We start from the raw sequence: 22,919 nt of genomic DNA, 5'->3' as shown, positions 1-22,919 counted from the left end.
CCACTCAGATGAGTAATATAACTAATTGTTTTTGTATCTCATGAGACTATTGTGAGTATGAAGAAGATTACTGATGATAAGCAGCAATGAAAAGTTAAATGACGATGAAAAGGTAAGATTTTTCTTACCTTTGAACATTTGTAATTACCTAGCATGCCTTGAACATTTGTAATTACCTAGCATGCCTTTGTTTGAACATTTGTAATTACCTAGCATGCCTTACATACAAATATTAACTAATATTGTACAACACCAATTACAGGTGACTTACCAAGGCATCTTCTTTTGCTACAGATCAGCTCATCAAGGAGTTAGCTAGATTCACATTGCCACACGTAGAGACAATATTAATCTTCAGGTATCATTTATCTTTATGCAAGCTCAGTGCAGAAATGCAAGTGACATGGGAATAAAATTGGAAATTTATATAAAAATGCTCATCTGTGTGTCTGTAAGTCACAGTATTTTTTAAAGCCTTAATATTTCATTGATATGAATCTAATTAAGAATGTAAAATGGCAGACAGAAGAAAGCCATAGCGTAATTCCTGGTTCTCAATACAGCAAGTTTTTTATTTTTTTAAAAGTTCAATTTATGAATGCTCTCCCAAGAAAAAATAAAGTTAGTGATTGATAAGTTTTAGGGAATCCACAATTGGCACATATCTCAGAGAACAGGGAAGTACCTTTCAGAAGGAGCTCAAAATAGTGGCATTTGCTACATACAAAATCTTAGTTGTCGTGTGGACCTCGATTGAATTTGTTTTTCTCTCTAAAATCATGTACTAATCTAGAAGCAAGTTTTGAGTCTACAAATCACCCCTTCCATAAAGTATTTTTAATTTATTTCACGAAGTATATAGTGACCTATCATTAAATATCATTTTTAATGATTTATCACCAGTAACTTAATTTGTTTCTCCTTTAATTATGTTTAGAGCAAAAAGTAAGAAACCACTTGAGTTATACCCTTAATTTGAGTCATTGTGGTTGTAAGCCTCTGAAATTTTGGAAAATTTTTACTATGGAGTTTGTACACTCTAGTTTGCAACTTTAAAGAAAAAGTTAATTGAAGCAATGCCATATGCTCAAATTTCAGTGTTTTATTCAAATACTGAAGGTTTCTATTTAAAAAAAAAAAAAAAGACCTGATGTGACTGATGCAGAAATTGCAACACAGATGAGGAATATTATCAACACAGAAATCCAACACATTGGCTTTGAGGCCCCGTGATGGGTGACAAGGAAACTGATATTAAACATGGAAAGAAAGCGATTCAGTTTATGCAATGGTGAAATATTAACAAGTCCCCCGTCATAAGTTAGAAGGCAGATTATGTTGTTGTAGGGGAGGAGGCTGGAAAATAGAATGTTAGTAGCATGAACTATGTGTTACAGGGTGGACTCTGTAAGACCTTAAAAGAAAGATAATTTCAAGAAGAATAAAACATTTCCAAGTTAAGGAAGAAAGTGGAGTTAAAAAAACCCAACAATATCCCCATGCCAAACACTAAGCTATAAAATTGAAAATTTTACAAAATTCTGCTTGGAGACAAGAACCAAAACACCGTTTGCCCTTTTATTCATTTCTTAAACTCTTTGAATGGCGTATAGCCATTTGGACAAAATGGCTCTGGAGAAAGAGAAAAAGGCTATGCCTCTCCCATGAAAGCTTCACAGACCAAAGCACCTGTAATTATTTTCAGAGCGTGAGAGTAAGAGCTGTGGGGATGGTGAAGGAGAGAATGTAGGGAAATAGAACAAATTTAAGAAGTATATCCATAAAAGAACAGAATGTAGCTGTTGGCACATGAAGCTGACTGGAATCAAATAGATGAGAAGCCAAGTGTTTTAGGGAGTCATTCTGCCAAAAGGAGCACCAGCCTAAACTAAAAGATTGTGACTTTCCTGGAAAAAAGCCAGTGTCAGGTCTTCAATTTTTTTACAGGCAGAAACCAGTTCAGTTCTCAAGGAAGATCTAGTCCATAATACTCAACTCTTTTATTTAAGAACTCTTTATTTTGGGGCGCCTGGGTGGCTCAGTCGGTTGAGCATCCGGCTTCAGCTCAGGTCATGATCTCACGGTATGTGGGTTTGAGCCCCGCGTCAGGCTCTGTGCTGATGGCTCAGAGCCTGGAGCCTGCTTCCGATTCTGTGTCTCCCTCTCTTTCTGCCCCTCTCCTGCTCATGCTCTGTCTCTCTGTTTCTCCTTCAAAAATAAATAAAAATATTTAAAAAAAGAACTCTTTATTTAAAGAACATAAGAAAGGAAAACCCTCCTGAAACAATGAACTGAGGGTCACTCTTTCTAGGGAACAGAACTGAGCTTCATCAAAAAAGCACTTCTATTCCCCAAAGTGTGAGGCCCTCACCAATGTCTGCCAAAAAGGATATTGGAATTGACATTACTATTACATGTCTCCCACTCTTTTTTCTGTGTGTGAGTGCTTATTGTGACCACCTTGAACCGTTTATCCCTTGTAAATTGTGTCTTTGAGATAGATCACTTGTCTTTTTGTTTAATATTCTCAAGAGAATCCTCACAGGGAAGTATCCAGAGATTACCATTCATCATTCTTAACAAAAGGATATTAAGAGATCCTGGACATTAAACTTGATGCTATGGCTAGTTGAAACTTTTGGATTGTCTTTCCTGGACAAAAGTGAGAGGGATTTTTGTTTGGAAGTTAGAGTGGTCAACAAAAGAGGAAACCCTGGTGGTTATTAATACTGCACACAGATACCCTACCATCCTCACCTCGCCACACAGCAGGATTGAAATTCCAGGCAGTTAAAACTAATCGTTTACAAAGATGCGATCAATTCCCATCTGTGTATACCTGGTTTCAGATTTTTTATAAATGCTCATATGTAATAATGCCTTCTGTGATAAAGCCTGTTTCTGTGAGTCACCTTTTTACTTTCCTTCAAATGGTGAAACCTTCAGGGTTCATCTGTGACCCTAAACTCAACCTACCTGCTCTCTGAGTGATCTTTTTTAATTTTGTGGCCTCAGCTATCAACTGCACTTTGGATGCATATTAAATTCCAGTCTAGATTTCTCTACTGAATTTAAAGCTCAAATATCCAATACCTAATAGGTCATTATTGCTACAAATTGAATTGATGGTTTCTATCACTGAAAATATAGTTGTCTTCTTAAATTTATCTTCTCACAGATAGTCACCGAAAGTCAAAAATTATGGAATACTCCTAGATTTTTTCCTCTGTATCTAATTGCTTACCAAATCATGCTATTACAGAATAGGTACTTTAGTATCTCCAGTTAATGTGTAAAGTATGAGTCCCACCCTATTCCAGTTGAACTGTTTGGGTTAATATCACTTTTTAATTTTCATTCTGACGGAACGCATTAAAGTGTTATCTTAAGGGAAAGCCACGCCTGCCTTAAACTGAACTGAAGAGATACGTCTTCTCTGTTTCTGCCATTACTTACTTCACTACCTCATGGCCTTGACATCCACTGAAGTCTCAGACCCAAAGAATTCAGAATATTATTTGAGAGAGAAAAGGAACATCGGTGATTATGATAAAATATAATAATTCTGTAACAGAGGTTTATACCAAGTAATACTGGAAAAAGATATTTGGAAACCACCCCACTTGGGGAAATCAGGAAACCCTTTTAAGACTATTGTATTATGCTACTTTTCATTCATTTTACAGATATTTATGATGTGACTCCTCAATGACAAGTCGTTTTTTTTTTTTTTTTTCCTTTTTCAGGCAACTCTGCTGTAGACTGGAATATAACTATGGAAAGGATCATACAGCATCCCTTTTGAATTCACTGAAGCGATAGGTGGGAAATAATGGTGTAGGGTACAATGTTGGGAAAAAAAAAACACCATCATTCTCTAGAAGAGTAACAAGACTGAATTGCAAGGTACCTATTGGAAACTGTGCAACATAAATCTGGAAGCATAAATGTTAGACTAGATTGTAAAAGACCTTTTATACTTTGCCATACTTTTGGACCCTTCTCCTTGTAACAACAGAAACCCTAGGAAAGACAACCACCTTCCAGAGAAGGTGTTACCTGAGTTGGTAACTGAATCTCCCCTGTGTTCCAACCCTCAGGAGCAAACAAGTGTCTTTGGTTCAGTTTAGATAGCAGTGGCTTTCCCTTAAGATAATATTTTAATGTGAAAATTAAACAGTGAAATAACCCAAAAACTCAACTAAAATAAGGCAGGAGTCAGACTTTACACAGATCAAATTGTGCCTTAGTCAGGAGTGCTCAGAACATAGAAATAAGTAGAAAACGGGAAGGAATCAAGAGAGTAGAGCAAGAAAACATAACACTGTTTTAATGTTGGATTTTTTTATAGATAGAATAATCCTTTTATAATTTTTTACATGTCAGTTTTCCCAAATGCACATGTATTATTTTTTAATCAGGAGTAATAAAGATACTAATGAATGTGTTAGTGACCCTCAATGGGCTTTCTGGGAAACCAAGATGAAAACTAAATCATTTCTTTGTATTTTACATATCTTAGGAAACAAATAGTCATATTAGAGAAAAATATATGTGCTTGTGGCCTTTAGCCCTCTCTATTGAATCATGAATTACTCACTGGAATAATGCCAATGGTTGTTCAAATATTCAAATATGATGGGCTATTTGTCATGTTTCACTATTTTTTGTTAAATTAGGAGACTTCTAACAACCAATGGGCAGAGAAAGTTGAAATGAAGAAACAAGCCAAGAAAATGCTAATATTGAATGCTAATATTGAATCCACATGACCTTTTAAAAATTGAAAATGTAACAAAACATTTCTCTTCAAGTCGCTTTTGTTAGGAAAGAAGAAAGAAAAAGAAAGAAAGAAAGAAAGAAAGAAAGAAAGAAAGAAAGAAAGAAAGAAAGAAAGAAAGAAAGAAAGAAAAAGAAAGAAAGAGAAAAGAAAGAAAGAAAAAGAAAAGAAAGAAAAAGAAAAGAAAAGAAGGATAGGGAGGGAGAAAGGGAGAGATAGAGAGAGAGAAGAGCTTATAACTATTCAGTAAATATAGTGAGTCTATACATACACTTTAAATAAATAATCACTATTTTTTGGCAATCATTTTCCTTGTACAGACAAAAGGAAAATTATAAAAGTTTAAATGTACAGATATTTTAAGTCATTCAAATTGGCTGTTTGCTATAAAAAAGCCAAGCTATTTGGCTGATTTTTTGATACTTCAATTTTAACTGTATTCCAAAATACAGTTTTTGTAACACAAAAACCTGCACTTGGCTGGTTATAGCAGCTTTAATTATAATTGCGATTATAATATAATATAATAATGTGAATAGACAAATGAATTGTGATACACCCAGACATTGGAATATTATTCAGTGCTAAAGGTATATGAGCTATCAAGCCATGACAAGACATAGAGAACACCTAAATGCATATTACTATGTGAAAGAAGCCAACCTGAAAATAGTTACATAGTGTATGATTTCAACTATATGACAAAACTATGGACACAGTGAGAGGATACAGGTTGCCAGTAGTTGGGAAGGAGGAGGATGGAGAGGAAGAGCACAGATGATTTGTAGGGTGAAATACTCCATAGGACAACATAATGATGGTCACGTGTCATTATACATTTGTCAAAACCCATTGAAAGTGCAACACCAAAAGTGAGCTGCAATTTAAACTTATGGACTTTGGTGATGATGATATGTCAGTGTAGGTTCATCAGTTGCAAAAAAATGTACCATCTGGTGGTGGATAGTGGTGGTGGAGAGGATCTACACATGTGGGGGCAGGGAGTGTATGGGGTATCTTTGCACCTCCCCCTCACTTTTGCTGTGAACCTAAAACCTCTTAAAAATAAGTTTTAATTAAAAACCTGTAACTGCATTGGGGCACCTGGGTGGTTCAGTCGGTTAAGCCTCCAACTCTTGGTTTTGGTTCAGGTCATGCTCTCACGGTTCATGGATTCAGCCCCATATTGGGCTCTGTGCTGACAACAGAGTGCCTGCTTGGGCTTCTCTCTCTTCCTCTCTCTCTCTCTCTCTCTCTCTGCCCCTCCCATGTGTGCTCTTTCTCTCCCCACCCCTCTCTCTCAAAAATAAACTTTAATTTTTTTTAAATAGAAAAATAAAAACATAAAGAGCTTTAACTACATTGAGCTCAAGTACTTCTTCTGAAGACTTTTAATGCATTCTCATGTTAATAGTACAAATAAAATACTCAACAACATCTCAAAGTCTTTAAATATATTTAAAAATTTTTTTTGAGGATGAATAAAATTTGGATCACTTCTTATTGAAGATTATTTTATACCCTAGACCTGGAAAAAAACACAACAGAAAGCAAAATAAAACTTGAGGTATTCTTTAATCATACCTGTGATACCTTAATGAATATGAGACAATAGTAAGCTGTAAGTCATAGACCTCCTTGCAAGTACTGTACAGGTCCTTAGCATCTAGGAGAGCAAAGCAAAATTTAGCACAGTTACAGATTTCAAGCTCAGCATTATGTTTAAGAATTATCCTTTTTGACACTAGGCTGAAGAAACTAGGTAGAGAAGGTCTCCAAGGAACAGCCCTTATTCAGCCTGTGACAAGCAGGGAGAAAAACGTTATATATGTATCTTTGTATTTGCCCCCACTTTGTAGTTCAGATCTAATTTTACCTGACGCGCCCCAAGATGTAAAAGCAAGCAAACAAAATACACACACACACATGCCTGTGCGTGTGCGCGCACGCACACAAACACAGACACAAAAATAAGAGAGAAAAGAGCCAAAGGATAGCATATCATGCAATCCTTCATATGTTTGTTCTTTACATTCTTTGTTTTCACTTACACCCTGGTGTCTTCTCAATTTTCCAGATAACAAAATAAGGCTTTTAAATTCTTCTTTTGTAAAGTATAAATGTTCTGTTTCTATTGCTTCCTTTTGCCTCTGTCTCAAGAGACAGCCACAGAGATAGAAATATGAGTTTTTCATCTTTGACTCTTCCTTCCTTCCAAAGAAAATGTTCACCAAGAAAACGTAAGATGAAAAATTCTCCTTATCCATAGTAGCACTGAATAATGATCTCCTGCTAACTTACTGTAGAATAATATGCTAAACTTTATTTTATATATCTATGTAATACATTTATTCATTTATCTTTTATATGCGATGTGTATTTTTAAAATGTGATTAGCAATAATTACTCATATCTAGATTAATCACAAAAGCAATTATGAAACCAATATTCCTGTGAGCACATACACACACACACACACACACACACACACACACACATTTGTTTGTTTGGAGCTTCAACTATGAGCACAGTGGCTATCATTCCTGATGACCATGTCTTCCTTCCTTATCTGATTGAAAAGGGAACAGTAAGGATTTGCCTAATTTGTTGGCATCCGTGGCATCCTAGTTGCTAAAGGTGAAAACATTCAGTAAATTCATTATTTTGTTTCTGATTTGTTTTTACTTTTGTTTTTTATTTCATAAAAAAAAACATTTCATATTTTGTTTTTTATTCCATAGTGATTTAATCAAATAAATTTGAAACTCACTGCTTGTATTGCTAGCATGTTAATCAATAAAATTGGATAACTGATAAAAAATGCCAACAAATGTTGCCTGCTGCTTCTCACGGAGATATGTGTTGCCATGTCACTGTAACCTTCATTTCATTGCCTCTTGTTCCTCACTTACTGCAGGACCTAACCTGCTATGTCCAGCATCTGGGGATTTAACAAAGTTTTAAATTCACTCCTAAGAAAGTACATTTACTTGTCACCTGTTCACAGAGTGCTCTCTCTCATACATGTGCATCCTCCTGGTTTCAGTTTTGTTCGGTTATTATTCTGAGGAGAGGGAACACTTTCTTTTTCATCTGGTCTGCCCAGGATTCTGAAAGCTATGCTGCTTTCCTCTACACGATTTCTAAATTCCAGTGACAACTGTTTTCTCAGGTCTTACTGGTGGATTCAACTGTGGGTTCAGAGACAAATCTGAGTGCTAGATAAACTATATTGTATTTAAAATTACTTCTTTTTGGGCACCGATGTGGCTCAGTCGGTTGAGAGCGTCCACCTCTTGATTTCGGCTCTGATCATGATCTCATAGTTCATGAGATCAAGCCCGCGTTGGGCTTTGTGCTGAGTGTGGAAGTTGCTTAAGGGTCTGTCTCTCTCCCTCTGCCCCTCCCCTGCTGCATATGAACTCTCTCTCTCTCTCTCTGTCTCTCTCTCTCAAATGAAATGAAATAAAATAAAACAATATAATAAAATAATTTTTTTAAAAGTAGAAAAAAATAAAAATACAATAATTACTCCTCTTTGATGAACCTACTTCTGCTATTCTGCTAGGTTTTCTAACTTACCTCTTTCTCTTAGGAAGACTTTTCTTTCAGGGACAGAAATACCAAAATACTTCTAGTTAGTTTATTCCATAAATTCTCAAGATATGAATACATACTTTGAATTTGCTTTGGTGGACACAGATGGGATTCTCTACTACATACAGCTGAGGTGAGAGATTTCTTAAATAAGGATGATGGTCATTTTTTCAAATAAATATATGGTAATTTACCCTCTTCACATATGTACTCTTTCCTTTGGGAAATGTAGCCTCCCTCCTGAGTACAACCAGAATTGACTGGCTTTGCCTTATTATGTTCTACCTGCATTTTGTCTTTATTTACATTATCTCACTTATATTTAACTTATTTTCTCTGATAGCATTGTATATAATTTAAAGCTTTAAATATAATCCTAGCAAATAAACAGAAGAATGATGAAACAAAATCCTTAATTAATTTAGATAAGTCACATAATAAATAGCTCAATTTACAAACAGACAGTGTATTGTTATTAATAAGTAAAATATAATTAAAATGTGACAATATTATTGCTTGGGATATAAACTCAATATATAAACATCTTTCATTATGATTAAGTTCAGCAGCAATGTGTCAGTAAATGTTTAAGAACTGAATTTTAACGGGATAAAAAGCCCTGGTTTATAACATTTGCCTATTTCCATGGTGTAAATACTTCCGCAGTGACTAATTTCAAACTTCCAGTAGGAAGCCACTGAACACGAAGTTGGGACAAAATGTACCAAATCAACTCTCTCACCAGCTGGTACAAGCCGGCGTGAGCCTGATGCAGAACACTGTTGTTTGTTTTTTACATATCCTATAATAAGTGTTTGTACAATTTCTGTTTCTAGGCTAATGTATTTTTAATTTTGAAGTAAAATGCAGTATATTTATGGACTAGTGTTATATAATAGCCTTAAAATGTCAATCATTAGGAGCCTGCAGCTGCAGATAATAACAATCCTCTATCCTGGACATCAAAGATAAATATTTCTGTAAGAATAATAAGGAAAAATAATGGGAAAAAAAACCTCTGTGAGTACCATAATGCATATCATGATGGAAACACATGGGCAGGGAGATTCTTTAGAAATCCAAATATTTTTCTTAACACATTTAAGAATGGCCTAGATAAAAATTACATTCCTTGGAAAGAATTTAATACTGAACTCAGTTCACTTTACAAGAAAAAATATTTACACTATGTTTGCTAAAATATTAAAAGCTTCATTGTTCATCAAACTCTGGCTTTGACTTTTGAAAAATATACATATTTCAATTTTATGATTCAAGTACAATCTTTCAAATATTTCTGTCAGAAAATCTATAATATATGAGATAAAACAATAAACTATAAACTTTTGTTTCATAGCCCACTCACACTCGCTTCCCTCAAAGAGTCTATTGTATAAGATATACTTGTATGGGATGTAAGGAATCAAAGAAAGACACCCCCAAAATAATGCTGATTCTGTGGCTCCATGATAGGATCATAGTTTCTCAGGCTTAGAAAAGGTCTCAAATTTAATTTATTACATCTCTTCATTCATATTTAAATAAGTTTAACAAAATATCCCTAGTTTAAAACACCTTTGTTGACTGGCAACTTATTCTGTCTTTGGACAATTTCGAATGTCATAAATGTCTCACATACAATAAATAAAATAGGTTTCCATGTATTGTCTTCTTTTTGTTGTTAAGTTTATCCAATGGAGCAACATAAAACAGTGTTCTTCGTCTACATCCTCCAAATACTGACAGTAGCTTCATGTTTAGTCTCACCTCATCCATCCAAACCTCCTTCTTCAGCCATTGGTCACAAAAGATAGATTTGTATTCTTTCAATATCCTGATTACTTTTCTCTGAGTACTTTTCAATTTTTCATATTATTTTTATTTTCATTTTTATTTTTTAAAGTTTATTTATTTATTTTTGAGAGAAAGAGAGAGTGATAGCAAGCAGGAAGGGGCAGAGAGAGACGGAGAGAGACAGAATCCCAAGCAGGCTCCACATTACTAGCGCAGAGCCCAACAGGGTCTTGAACCCATGAGCTGTGAGAGCATGACCAGAGCCAAAATAAAGAGTCAGATGCTTAACCAACAGAGCCACCCTGGCCCCCCTTTGGTATTATTTTTAATAACTTATTCCCAGACAGAAAGTAATTTTCCAGATGTAATCCTGCCACTATAGATTTGAAAAGGACATATATATATATTTATTATGACAAGTTCTAGCGATTCTACTTCAGGAAACTAATAGTGTGCAAAGCATATTTCAAGCCCTCATCATGCAAATACACACACAAACACACACCACATAGAAATTTATATTTGTGTTTCTTTGTGTCTAGGATAGCATGCACACCACACTCTTTTCTCTTGCAATTGAGACTTTCTAACAATAAAAATGGCCATAGTATCAAACCAAAGAGACAGTGGAAACTAGATACAGGAAAAAAAAAAAAGAATAAAGGGTTCTTTCGTTTGGATTGCTCTGTTGTTTTCAATAATACTTTCTCAAATCTGAATCTTCCAAGAGCCTTCCAAAGAAGGCCAAACATTTTAAGTGGTTACTATTATACTCATAATTTCCTTTATGCAAGAAAGTAAACAAATTGATGACTTCACCTCCTCTATCCTAGTTAGCAATTCTTCTGCTTGCTGCTTATTTGGATATACGAAACTATTTTTGAGGGGCTGTCTGTAGTTAGAGATTGTAAAACAGATGTACACAAAATTCTGGCCATTGGTGTCACAGCATATAATATATTTCAAAAAAACAGAATAATGTTATCACCCTCTTTCCCTCTTTTTCTTCCCTCTCCATGGCTCTGATCCTGAGAGGTCAGCTAGGTGATGTGTGATCAAAGGGGCAAAGTCCTGCTTCTCTCTCTTTCCTGCATTTCTCCCGTGGGATTCTTTACCATTACAGCCTTGCTCTCAATATTTCTGTATTCCGTTTTCTCCTTAGCCAAGAGTATATCACCTCTACATATCCAGCTTCAACACAATTTAAGTCAGACAAATACTATAATATTTCTCTTATGTGTGGGTGTGAGTGTGCTTAAGAAAATATGGCTGTCCCGTTAATAAGGTTATGTGGGAGATAATTTAAGAACCTTTGAAGGTAACAATTGGGAATAACCTATATACTTTCTTCTACTTGATGATTTCTGCTTAATATATGAACAATATAAGGGTGAGTTTTTCAGTAGGTAAATTAATAATACATGGGTGATACCTAAATTGCAGGATTTGCTAATTATTGCTATAAGATCTCAAATTTCCAACACAAATTCCAGTGGCTTTGATTACATTACAAACCCAGGATTTCCTGATTGAAAAGTGACCCTATGTCATTGACCTATTACTTGTAGCTAAAAGAAAGAGGTCATGGACTATAACTTTTCCTTCCACACATCCTGGAAATGTTTGCTTGTTCTTCCTGCCAATCCTCAGACAAAATTTCACCAAAATATTCCTACACAATTTATACCATGATTTTTAACATCGTACAAGAGTTGACTGCAGTGTTATTCAATATATTGGTGACACTCTATGTAATGATGGAAATAAAGATGTAAAGGTCAAAGTATATTTTGATCTGTGTTTCTGGCACAATTAATAGTGCCAACTTTTTTTAGTTTAAAAATTTTAAATCTAGAATTTTTCTTCATATTCTATTACTCTGTTGCAGTCCTGGTCAGCCAGTTCTCTGCACTGACCCTGGATAGATATCCTTTGAAAACTGGGAGGTTCAAAGAGAGGGTCAAAGACTAGAATTTCAAAAGGACGTCAGAGAAATGGCATGCTTCTAGGTAGTGTTGAATCTCACGCTTGCATTTCTCCCGACCCTTTATGCCAGTTTTTTATTCCTTGACTATTGATCCAGTCTCCTTTCTTTCTTCTCTATTTCTCTTACCTACTATCCAGCCATATTGATTACAAGTGTAAGTTTCAATCCATTTCTTTTCCACATTTCTGGGGTTGACATTTCTCACTGTGTTCCATGTTAAGCTTCCTACTGCCTGTATTTTCTGCCACAGGACACTTCTCTCATCTACACAAAAGCCAGTCATCTGTTCTTATTTAAGGGGGCCCAGAAGGGAATACTTGGGAATGACCGCAGAAGGGAGCAGAAAACGTCCTGTGACTATCCTGCATATTGTTGCGACACACAGTCATAATATACATCTTGCTCATGTTTTGACTTTGTTCTTATTTCAACATCCTTACAAAAATGTTAAGATCAATTAAAAGCAAGAGGGAAGAAGTGAGACCATTAGGATAAATCCTATGTGACAGTAATCTTCAACTTTGAATTATTTTATAGGTAAAAATTCAACAACAATCATTGAAAGAACACCTAGAATGTCAGTTGAGTGTTGCGCTGTACGTTGTTGTTTGGGGACTTTATATCATTTAATATATATGAGCCTAAACAGCCTTTGGCTAGAAAAGAAATTAGGAGTGAAAAATGGTATTTGTAAACTGAAAAAAAAAAGAATATCCCTTCTTTATTTTCAGGGAAACACTGGAAAAAAAATGTGTACTACGGATTACTCTCTGCTTAATATTTTTTCCTAGCATGATCTTTTAGCCTCAGTTATATAATGTGGTAATTTTTGCTAAAGTGGTTCAACTGTTGAAATGTGCAGTCTGGGGCTTATTTGTTTTTCTTTAAACAGCCCTATGTAGGCAATAGAATTACCTTTACCATCTCCTTACTAGTTTGAAATCTTAAAAAAAAAAAAAAAAGGAAAGGAAAAGAAATTTTAAGCCATAATGGTAAAATGTGGTAAGGAAACCAAAGCAAAAAGCCAAATGAGGTGTAACATGTGCCGAAAATATAATATTCGTTGAGCCAATGCAACTCAAGCAGACCATAATAACCTGTTGGGGTTAGAAAAGTTCATGCCAAAAACGGATGATTTCCCTAGAGCCAATCAAAATGATGGAAACATTGGTGCAAAATCACAGCTGAGCAGGTTTAGTCCTCTCTTCACTAGCTACAGATGGCATGTAATTTAGGAATGCCCATTTGGTGAAATTTACCAGTTCCTCTAGAGATCACACATATGGGTTTGCATTTAAAAAGCAATTGCACCACGAATAGCTTTTTAAACAACAGATGTAAGTATTGACAGTAAAAGGATGTCCAAAAAGCAAAGTATGTCCACATAAGAAAAAAAGAGAGCTTATGTTATACTTTACAGCACTTTAAACTTTAGTTTGGAAAAACTGAAAGTGGCCTTTTAACATAAAAAAAAAGCACAGAAAATAATTATGAAATCAATGCATACAATGTTTGCCAAGCCATGAATTAGATATGAGATTCTGTCTTGACACTGTTACTTTATGGTGCTTTACTTTTTTTCCTCCTTCATATATTACAATCCACTCTTAAATCCCCAAAGATTGCACAAGTACCTTAGAGGAATTTGAAATCTGAGTCAATCTGAGCTCTCTGCTCTCCCCACCCTCTTTTATTGTTGCTGTTGTATGTTTGTTTGTTCGTTTGCTTGTTTTACAGGAAGTTTACAAAGAATCTGTGAAAACTCATTGTCATTTAAATGAATTCATTTATAATATAAATATAAATGAATTTAAAATAAATGAATGAACGAACGTGTGTAAGCATACAAAAAGGAGGATATTTGCATTTGCAGATGTGTGCACCAGTTAGTAAAGGATGTTAGTTATAAGTTGTAAGGTTTCCAATTGCCTGTCCTTTATTGCTTCCTTTAAAGAAAGAAATTAATTGTGTGAAATTGCCTTGCTGGTAAAGTGATACCAGATTGCAATAGCAGCATTGACCTAATCTAGCAGTAAAACAGGCAATCACATCCTCAGTGAACACTCATAGAAATATTTGATTTCCGGAGTGTGCAGGACCAAAGTTTCCCTGGAGAAACACTCACATAATTTCCATTCTTGTATTCAAAGGTGGTTCTGTGGTGGATTTCTCCTGTATACTGCAAGCTTTCTTTGTTTTTATTGAAGAATAAGCCTTTGTACCTCACAGTACAATCCCATATGGAAGGGAGCTATAATTAAAAGGTTAGGTTTGGACATCAGGCTTTTGACACTGATTGTTTCTTGATTGAATAAAATATGATGTTACTCCTTCTCTCATTCTCTCATGCAATGATGCACTGGAATACTAATAGCTATGCAGATGATGACATTAACAGGAAGATATCATTTTTCGGGCTGCTTCATGACTCGCTTTAGGTGAAAAATTGCAGAAGATTGGATTGGTTTGTTTGGAGGTGCAAAGATGGGCGATTGGTACTATCCCAGCAAGCAAAGGAAAATGAAATTGATTGTACAAAGGGATGAAGGATTCAGAGTAGTACTCAATTATTTATGACACCCTCAAATGGGTGTAGTGAGGATGCTGAATGGGTCCTAAAGTACATATGCAAATAAGAGAACTGTCGTCATCATGCCTTCATATTCAACTTCATCTTCAGTAGTGAACACTTACAAAGAAACTACAACATTACCTAAACTGTATTAAATATGCATATTAAATTAATTCAAGTGTTTTCTTATTCGACAAAACAGACTATGTTAGAAGTATAAATGCTTGTATATATTATACACATGACCATCAACTAATTATTGTATTCCCACAGTGTGCTAACTGCTACTGTGTAATTAGATAACAATTCTGATTTTAGAAATTTACAATCTGGAAAAAACAAAGAAACTAAAGGAGACTTTCACTTTAAATTTTTTTTCATGTTTATTTATTTTTGGGAGAGAGAGAGAGCATGAGCGAGGGAGGGGCAGAGAGAGAGGGAGACACAGGATCAGAAGCAGGCTCCAAGCTCTGAGCTGTCTCAGATGCAGGGCTCGAGCTAAGGAGCTGTGAGATCATGACCTGGGCCAAAGTCTGGCGCTAAACAGACTGAGCCACCCAGTCGCCCCAGGAGACTTTCACTTTAAATGCAAAATTATCCATTGCTTTCATTAGATGTGAAATAATTCATGCACAATGTCCTGCACAGATGAATGTACATTAAAATCAGTTTTGAAGGAAGAAAGACAAACTGATAATTCCAGGTATATAAAAAGCTCCAAAGGTAAAACACAGCAACTAATGGCCTGAATAATTGGAGAGAGGAAGTATCGAGGGCATAGGTATAATAGAGTTGTTATATTGTGCTGGAAAGGGCATTGTGGAATATTTGAAGATCGGATTTTTCCCGTGCTTCTGATTACTCTGGGTTCTATCCATTGCTTAGAGGCAGGCTGTCAAGGTAGACCATATACATTTTCTGACTTTAGACTTAAAAAATTGCACTTCAGATGTAGAAAAAGAGTAGCAAAGAGGCAGAACAAATATTTGCTACCGATCCTCTACCCCTTCCCACACACACGTAAGACACATCTAGGCCATTTGAAAATCATTTCAAATAAAAGAGAATTTGAAGGGAAAGTAAAATCACATAGGCAGGTGCTGGGGAGTGTCCCTGAGAAGAGATCATGTCACCACCCACACATGGAGAAGGGACAACCATGACACAGGAGGATACAGTGGGCGCAGCACAGCCTCATGGGATCTCCCTGCTCCTTGATGGGGAACAAGAAGAGCCCTCTCTTTTGTGGCTGAATGTTTCCTAAACTAGCAGACTGTCCTTTTGACTGAGATAAGGAAACCATCAAGTGCCCAGACATCTACTCCTCAGGTCAGATACATATCCCAGAATGGAGACCACTTCCTAGAGACAGGCTCAGAAGGTGTGGGGCTGTTGTTGATCACATTTATCCTGAAACAACTCGAGAAACTCTCAGGCAGTTGAAATTATCCTGAATGAGTGACATTAATTTTTTTCATTGCCAGATGTAATGGCTAACTATAAAAATTTACTTGAGTTGGAGGGAAAAAAGATTTTTGCACATCTAAGTGCACGAATGGAGAATTTATACATACTGTATAAATTAATCAGTAAATGAGGATTTTAAGAAAGAGCTGCGATTCCTGTTTAAGATGTTTTGTGGAGATAACATGTACATAAGACAATTAGCGAGAACAATCGACGGTGGTAGAGAAGTAGGTACTGAAGTGATACAATCCACTAGTACTGTGGCCACCTGGAGGAGAGAATATTAGTGAATATTGGAGAGGTCACCAATGACTTCCTGGAAATTCTGAAAATATGGATCTAATCTGAGAGACTATTTGAGGACAGAAGAGGCAGAAAAAAAAATAACAGAGAAATTAAATTATAATCACCACGAGGAAAAGAGCCCTGCCTTCTCGTTGTAAACGAGAGTACTGTCAATACTCATCTGAGATGTAGTAGACACTCAATATGGAATTGTTGATTGATGATAAGTATGATCATTTTAAATTTCTAAATACATGAGATTGACCCAGGGTTTCTCAGTGTGTGTGCTGTGGACATTTTGGACCAGATAATTATTTGTTGTGTGCAGATGTCCTGGGTATTGTAGCATATTTAGCATTATCTCTGGCTTCTAGCCACTAGATGTAAATAACAACCCCTTTCCTCACAATACCACAATCCAAAAATATTATTACCAAGTGTCCCTTGAGAGGCAAAATTGCCCCCCATTGAGAACTGCTACATTCGCCTGACCATGCCCAGACAAGGAAATGAGGAAATGAGGTATGATAAGTAGGGTAACTGAATGTATTTTCATAGATACAGGTTTACATGTTTTATTTGACTGGGTCACTGCTTTGTGTTCTTCACGTTGCACCATACATTGAGTTCATTGTCTCGTTGAACATCGTATTAAGTACCGTATAGTAATTATTTAAGCTCTGAAATAGATATCACTAACTTTATTTTGTGGACAATGAATTGCCAAAAGTCACACAGTTAAGGCTCGAACCCAAATCTTTCTGACTCAAAAGCCATATTCACATTAGGCTATACTATTTTTCCACGGTACTATATGCCTTTGGTATAGTCAGATTCTTAGATAATATATTTATACACATAAGTATGGACATCTATAGAGAGATAGGTGATACAGACATTCATATATACATACATAAATATATTTGCTCCCCATGTCTTATGACATAGAAAACACTGATTACTTTGAAAAGGAGATTATCTGGAATGAGATGTGTATTTCAATTATTACCTGAGCCGTATTAATCTTGCTTTATTCAATTTGAGTACAGTGTTGACTAACATTTCAATTAGTTCCAGTTTGCTTGATTTCACACCCCATAAAAGTTAATGCTGGCTGTGTCTACACAGGCAAAGTGGAGATGAAGTGATTATTGCAAAGCGGTAAGTGGTAAACACACATTCTGTTATTGAAAAAAGGTAGCCTGATAATCCTGAGCTCTTCAGATTTGCTTTCTACATTCCAGACATAATATTAAAAGACAGAGAAATGTTAATGGACCATATACAAACTTTATTACGTATTATACTTATTTCAGCAAAAGAAAAGAGGATAAACTGAAGAGTATTTCCGATCGTACCTACTTCCCGAGTATTTCCGACCCTACTTTACTACTAATTTTAAAGGACCACCACAGCTCCGAATCTCAATTTCAAATGCAAAATACAGTGATTGCTAGGAATAAACATTTTTGGAAGTCTCCCCTGAACTGTGAACTCCTGTTTTCCAAAATCTCCATGAAGCAAGATGGCTACCAACTCCTCTGGTTACTTTAGAGACTGCCACCAAGGTCCTCAGGACTCCAAGGTCTGACAGATTTAATCTTCTGATGAGGAGCGACAACAATCTCCTCTTTTGTGTATATGACACACTGGTCCATCACAGTAGAAAGTAGCAAAATGGCAGTGGCCATCGCAACTCTCCAACTTGAGTTCAGAGGGCTCAGTTATGCTGCCTGTGGGTTCTTCTCAATTCTCCACTTTTGTTCCTTCAAGCAGAGAATCTGATCGGAATCTGTTCCAAAACCAAACGTGGCCATCTTATTTACCATTTCTCCTTTTTCTGGCCTGTTAGTCTAACCTGGTTATCATAAAGCTAATCCTTTATTGCCTCTCCTTCCATAAAGGTGCTAAAACAGTGGTTCAGAATGTGACATCCTCAGTTTCACTGGTTGGATTCAAACTGTGCTTTCACGCTTACTATTTATATATCCTTGAGCAAGTTATAGAAGCTCTAAACTATTTTAAAGCTTATTTTATTCGTATCATTTTATTCATTGATACAGTTAAGGTAATAATCATACATAACTACATAGGAATATTATAAGGAATAAATAGCTGAAAAATTATAAAGCACTTAAAACAGTGCCCAATACACAGTAAACCTTTACTTAGCATTTACTGTTTTATATCATAATATTAGAGAAATAGAATGTTTAGAAAAGAGATGCAGGACAGCTGGAGGGTTAGGAGGACAAACATTCTTATTACAAGAATATTTGGCTTTAAGCACATGCATCACATGTCTATTCTTCCTATTCCAACAAATATGTTTGTGCAAAACCATTTTATAAACTTTAAATGCTATACAAGTTTATTCAAAAATACCAATTATTTTCAATTCCCTGGAAAGCGTTAACACCTAATGTTCATTTTTAAGTCACCACTTTAGTGGCATAAATAGACCCCCTTCATAGTGTTCCAAATTCCTTTAAAAGATCTATATTTTTTAGGGAAAGTGAATAATATAGGTATTTTGTTAATCATAAACTGTTTTTATTTACCGGGTTGTTGTCTTACTCAATGCACTGTTTCGCTAAGATCCAGTTTTGAAGGAGAAATTACAGCCCTTTTTGCCTTTGTCTGAAAGTTCCCAAGGTTACTGGTTTCTATATAGAAAAAGGAGAAATGTTGTTTATTCATGAAATAAATACAAGAGGAACCTTCATAATGCATGGAAATTCAGGTACTGTGTTGGTAACTCCAAGTCATGGCTCACTGATATTGTTTGATGACCCTTGTTTCTCATCTCCAGCCTCAATGTCTCCTCTTTTTCCTCCCACTTCAAATCGTAAAATTTTCGAAATAGAAAAAATTTCAAATAATAGTATATGAAACACCATGTCCTTATATTTACCGATTAACATTTTACATTGTTTCACTAATATCTATCTACTATCTATCATCCCTATCTTGAATCTTTCAAAAATAAATTGTCGACATCTTAACATTTAACTCTAAATATACATGAAATCCAAAACATAATCACATTGAATTTGATTATTATGTCTTTTTGGCCTCTCTTTGACAGAAATCCTCACTAAATTTTTTTTTGCAGGGTATTGAATTTTAAAAAGAACAAGTCAGTTACCTTTAAATATCCCACATGCTGAATTTATCTATTTTTTTTATGGCTTCATTGAATCTGTTTTTATATCCCTGGCATTTTCTGTAAAGTGAGTGTTAGTCTTCAGATCTTATTTTAAATCCAAATAAAGAATTCGGGTAAGAATTATCATACCTAATTCTGGACTCTTTATATTATATTTATCAGGAGGCACATGACATCAGATTGTTTCACTAAGTGATGTTAAGTTTGATCACTTCTTTAAGGTTGTGACCAGAAGATCACTATTGAGAAGATATTTTTCTCCTTTGCAAGTAGCAACTAATCTGAAATATGGTGTTTTTCATTGTAGAAATATATTTTATTTTTATTGTTTAAATTAAAGTTTGTATTTATTTTGAGAGACAAGAGAGTGCAAGCACAGGGAGGGGCAGAGAGAGAGGGAGAATCCCAAGCAGTCTCTGTGTGGTCAGCACAGAACTCAATGCAAGGCTCAAACCCACAAAACAGTGAGATCGTGACCTGAGCCAAAATCAAGAGTCAGATGCTTAACCAACTGAGCTACCCAGGTGCCCCGTAGAAGTATCTTTTAATGATTCTTGCTTGAATAAATCATTTCATTGCAAATTGTAGAATTTCTTTAATTTTATCATTTCTTCTTTATCTGTTGGCGTTCTTCTGTAGATACATGTTTCCCTGATACCTTGGGGGTAAACTAGTTACTTATTAAAATTAAAAAAAAAATTAAAAAGATGGGAATGGGTAAATGCTTAATTCTTTTCACATAATTACTGATTTTCAAAGCTAGTGTGATAGTTACACCTCTAATAGTAGCTATTTTTTTCTTTCTCTTTCTTTTTTTTTTTTTTTTTTCGTATCACTATGGTCTCATGGACTTCATTTATGCAATATGTTACACTAATTACTGGAATCCATGATTCTTTTCAAAAGTTAAATTGTCCTGAACTTGATCAAGAGGGACGACTTCACATGGATCTAAATCCTTCATCAAGAAGCCCTGATTCCTTCAGGTAGGAATGGTTTTTTGAAACTAAGATCTAGGATCTAGCGATCTCAGTGCATCAAGTATAGCATAGCATCCAAACTCTTTCAGTTCTTAGAGTTCAGAAAAAATTTTTTTTTCCCATTTGGACTATAGAATTAATGGCTTACATGTTAAAAAAAATAGTAAAAGCATTGGTATTGCATTAAATTTAGTATTAACTTGGTAGAATGGAAATTTTTATAAAACTGAGTTGCCCCATCAAAGAACATGGTATATTCTTTCCAGTTGGTTCAAGTCTTCTTTTATGTCTTTCAAAAGTATTTCTAGTACTCCAAGTATTTTTATCTTTTAGAAATATTATAAGTATTCCAAGTATTTTTCCTCCTAGAGTTTTCCTACATTTCTTAGTTTATTTTGAAGTATTCTATCCTTTTTTTTTTACATTTATAAATGAGTTCTCCTGTTATGTCTCCCAATTTTCATTTATTTTATGCATATTTACTAAATTATTTTATTTTGTATATTAATTTTGTTTTTGTTTTAATTTTTTAAAAGTTTATTCATTTTTGAAAGACAGAGAGAGACAGAGCACAAATGGGGGGGGGGTTGGGGGGGGACACAGAATCTGAAGCAGGCTCCAGGCTCTGAGCTGTCAGCACAGAGCCCGACGTGGGGCTCAAACTCACAAACCAGGAGATCATGACCTGAGCCGAAGTTGGACGCTCAACCGATAGAGCCACCCAGGCGCCCCCTGTTTTTGTTTTTTTAATGTTTTCTTTTATCTTTTAGTATCTCTAGGTTAGGTATTATGCCCTCTGCAAACACAAACAATTTACCTTTTCCCTTGTAATGCTTATATGTCTAGACGATTATTTTTATGATTGCATTTAATCATACATCAAATATAATTTTAAGTAGGAATGGACATACCGGGATTCTGTTTTGTTGACTTTAGTAGGAAAACTCCCACGGCTCAATTTTAGATTATTAAGTATTCTCCATCCATCATATGAACATTTTAAAAGTAGGAATGGATACTAAATTTTGTTGAATATATTTGCAGTTTTTAAGGAGTTGATACTGCTTCTTCTCCTGTATCCATTATGAAAGTAGATGATATTGTGAGGTGCCTGGATGGCTCAGTCAGTTAAGTGTCGGACTCTCGACTTTGGCTCAGGTCATGATCTCATGGTCTTGAGATCGAGCCCCGCGTCTGGCTCTATGCTGAGTGTAGAGCCTGCTTGGGGTTCTCTCTCCTCTGCAACTCTCTTGCTTGCATGCGTGTGCACATGGTCTCTCTCCCAAAATAAATAAGTAAACGTTTTAAACAAAAAAAGATTATATTGCAGGATCTCCTAATGTTGAATCATCCTCACAATCCTTGAATAAAAACCACTTTAGTGTTTTTTAGTCATTATATCTTATCTTATTGCTTCTCAAGATTTTCTTTGGAATTTCTTTATATGGATATTTATGAGTAAAACTGTAGCCATTTGGGGGTGGGGGATTTAGTGATAGGTTTTAATTAGATACTTTTTCAATGTTTCAGAAAATGTTAAATAGCATTCAGAAGTGTAAAGTTTTGTATAATTTAAATAGCAATGGAAAATTCGATGTTATTTTTCCATCTAAATCTGCTGCTATTTTGGGGAGGGTGGCACACTGATAACATTCTCTACTTCATTATTGAAAATTGGTCTGTTTAAACTGTCTCTACTGGGCTAAATTTAATAATTCAACATGGAATTCAAAAGTAACATGTTGAAAACTCTTACTACCCATGACCTAATCCTGTCTCTCTTTATTTTCCCCACTGCAGAAAATACAGCAGTCTACTGTTATTCACTAAAAACCTGAAAATTATCTTTGAATCTTTTTGTCTTCTTTGCTTCATGATTTTCTCTTCCTTTCACCCACCTGCCAATCAGTTATATGTTCATAATAGATTTCAAATCTGTCTATGTCTCTCAGTCTATCCAACATTCCTCTAATCTGGGTTATGATCACTTCTCTCATGGATCTCCAGTAGCCTATAGAGCAATGTCTCTATTTATATTCTCAATGCCAAATAAATCATTCACCTCATAAAAGAATGATCTTTTTATAATTTAAATTAAATTAAATTAAATTAAAATCATTTTTAAGAATTTGGTCTGGTTACTGTTTCGAAGATTATGTCTTTTATTAGTTGCCTCCTTGCTCACTAACTTCCATGCATTGGTTTAATTTGTTTTTTCTAACTTAGCCAATCTTGTTCTCACCTCAAAAGAAACATTCTTGTCCTGGATTATGTCTTAGTTTTTCTTT

The sequence above is a fragment of the Leopardus geoffroyi genome, chromosome A1, assembly GCF_018350155.1.
Source record: "Leopardus geoffroyi isolate Oge1 chromosome A1, O.geoffroyi_Oge1_pat1.0, whole genome shotgun sequence".
NCBI classification, from domain to species: domain Eukaryota; kingdom Metazoa; phylum Chordata; class Mammalia; order Carnivora; family Felidae; genus Leopardus; species Leopardus geoffroyi.
Note: the sequence above shows the minus strand (reverse complement) of the source record.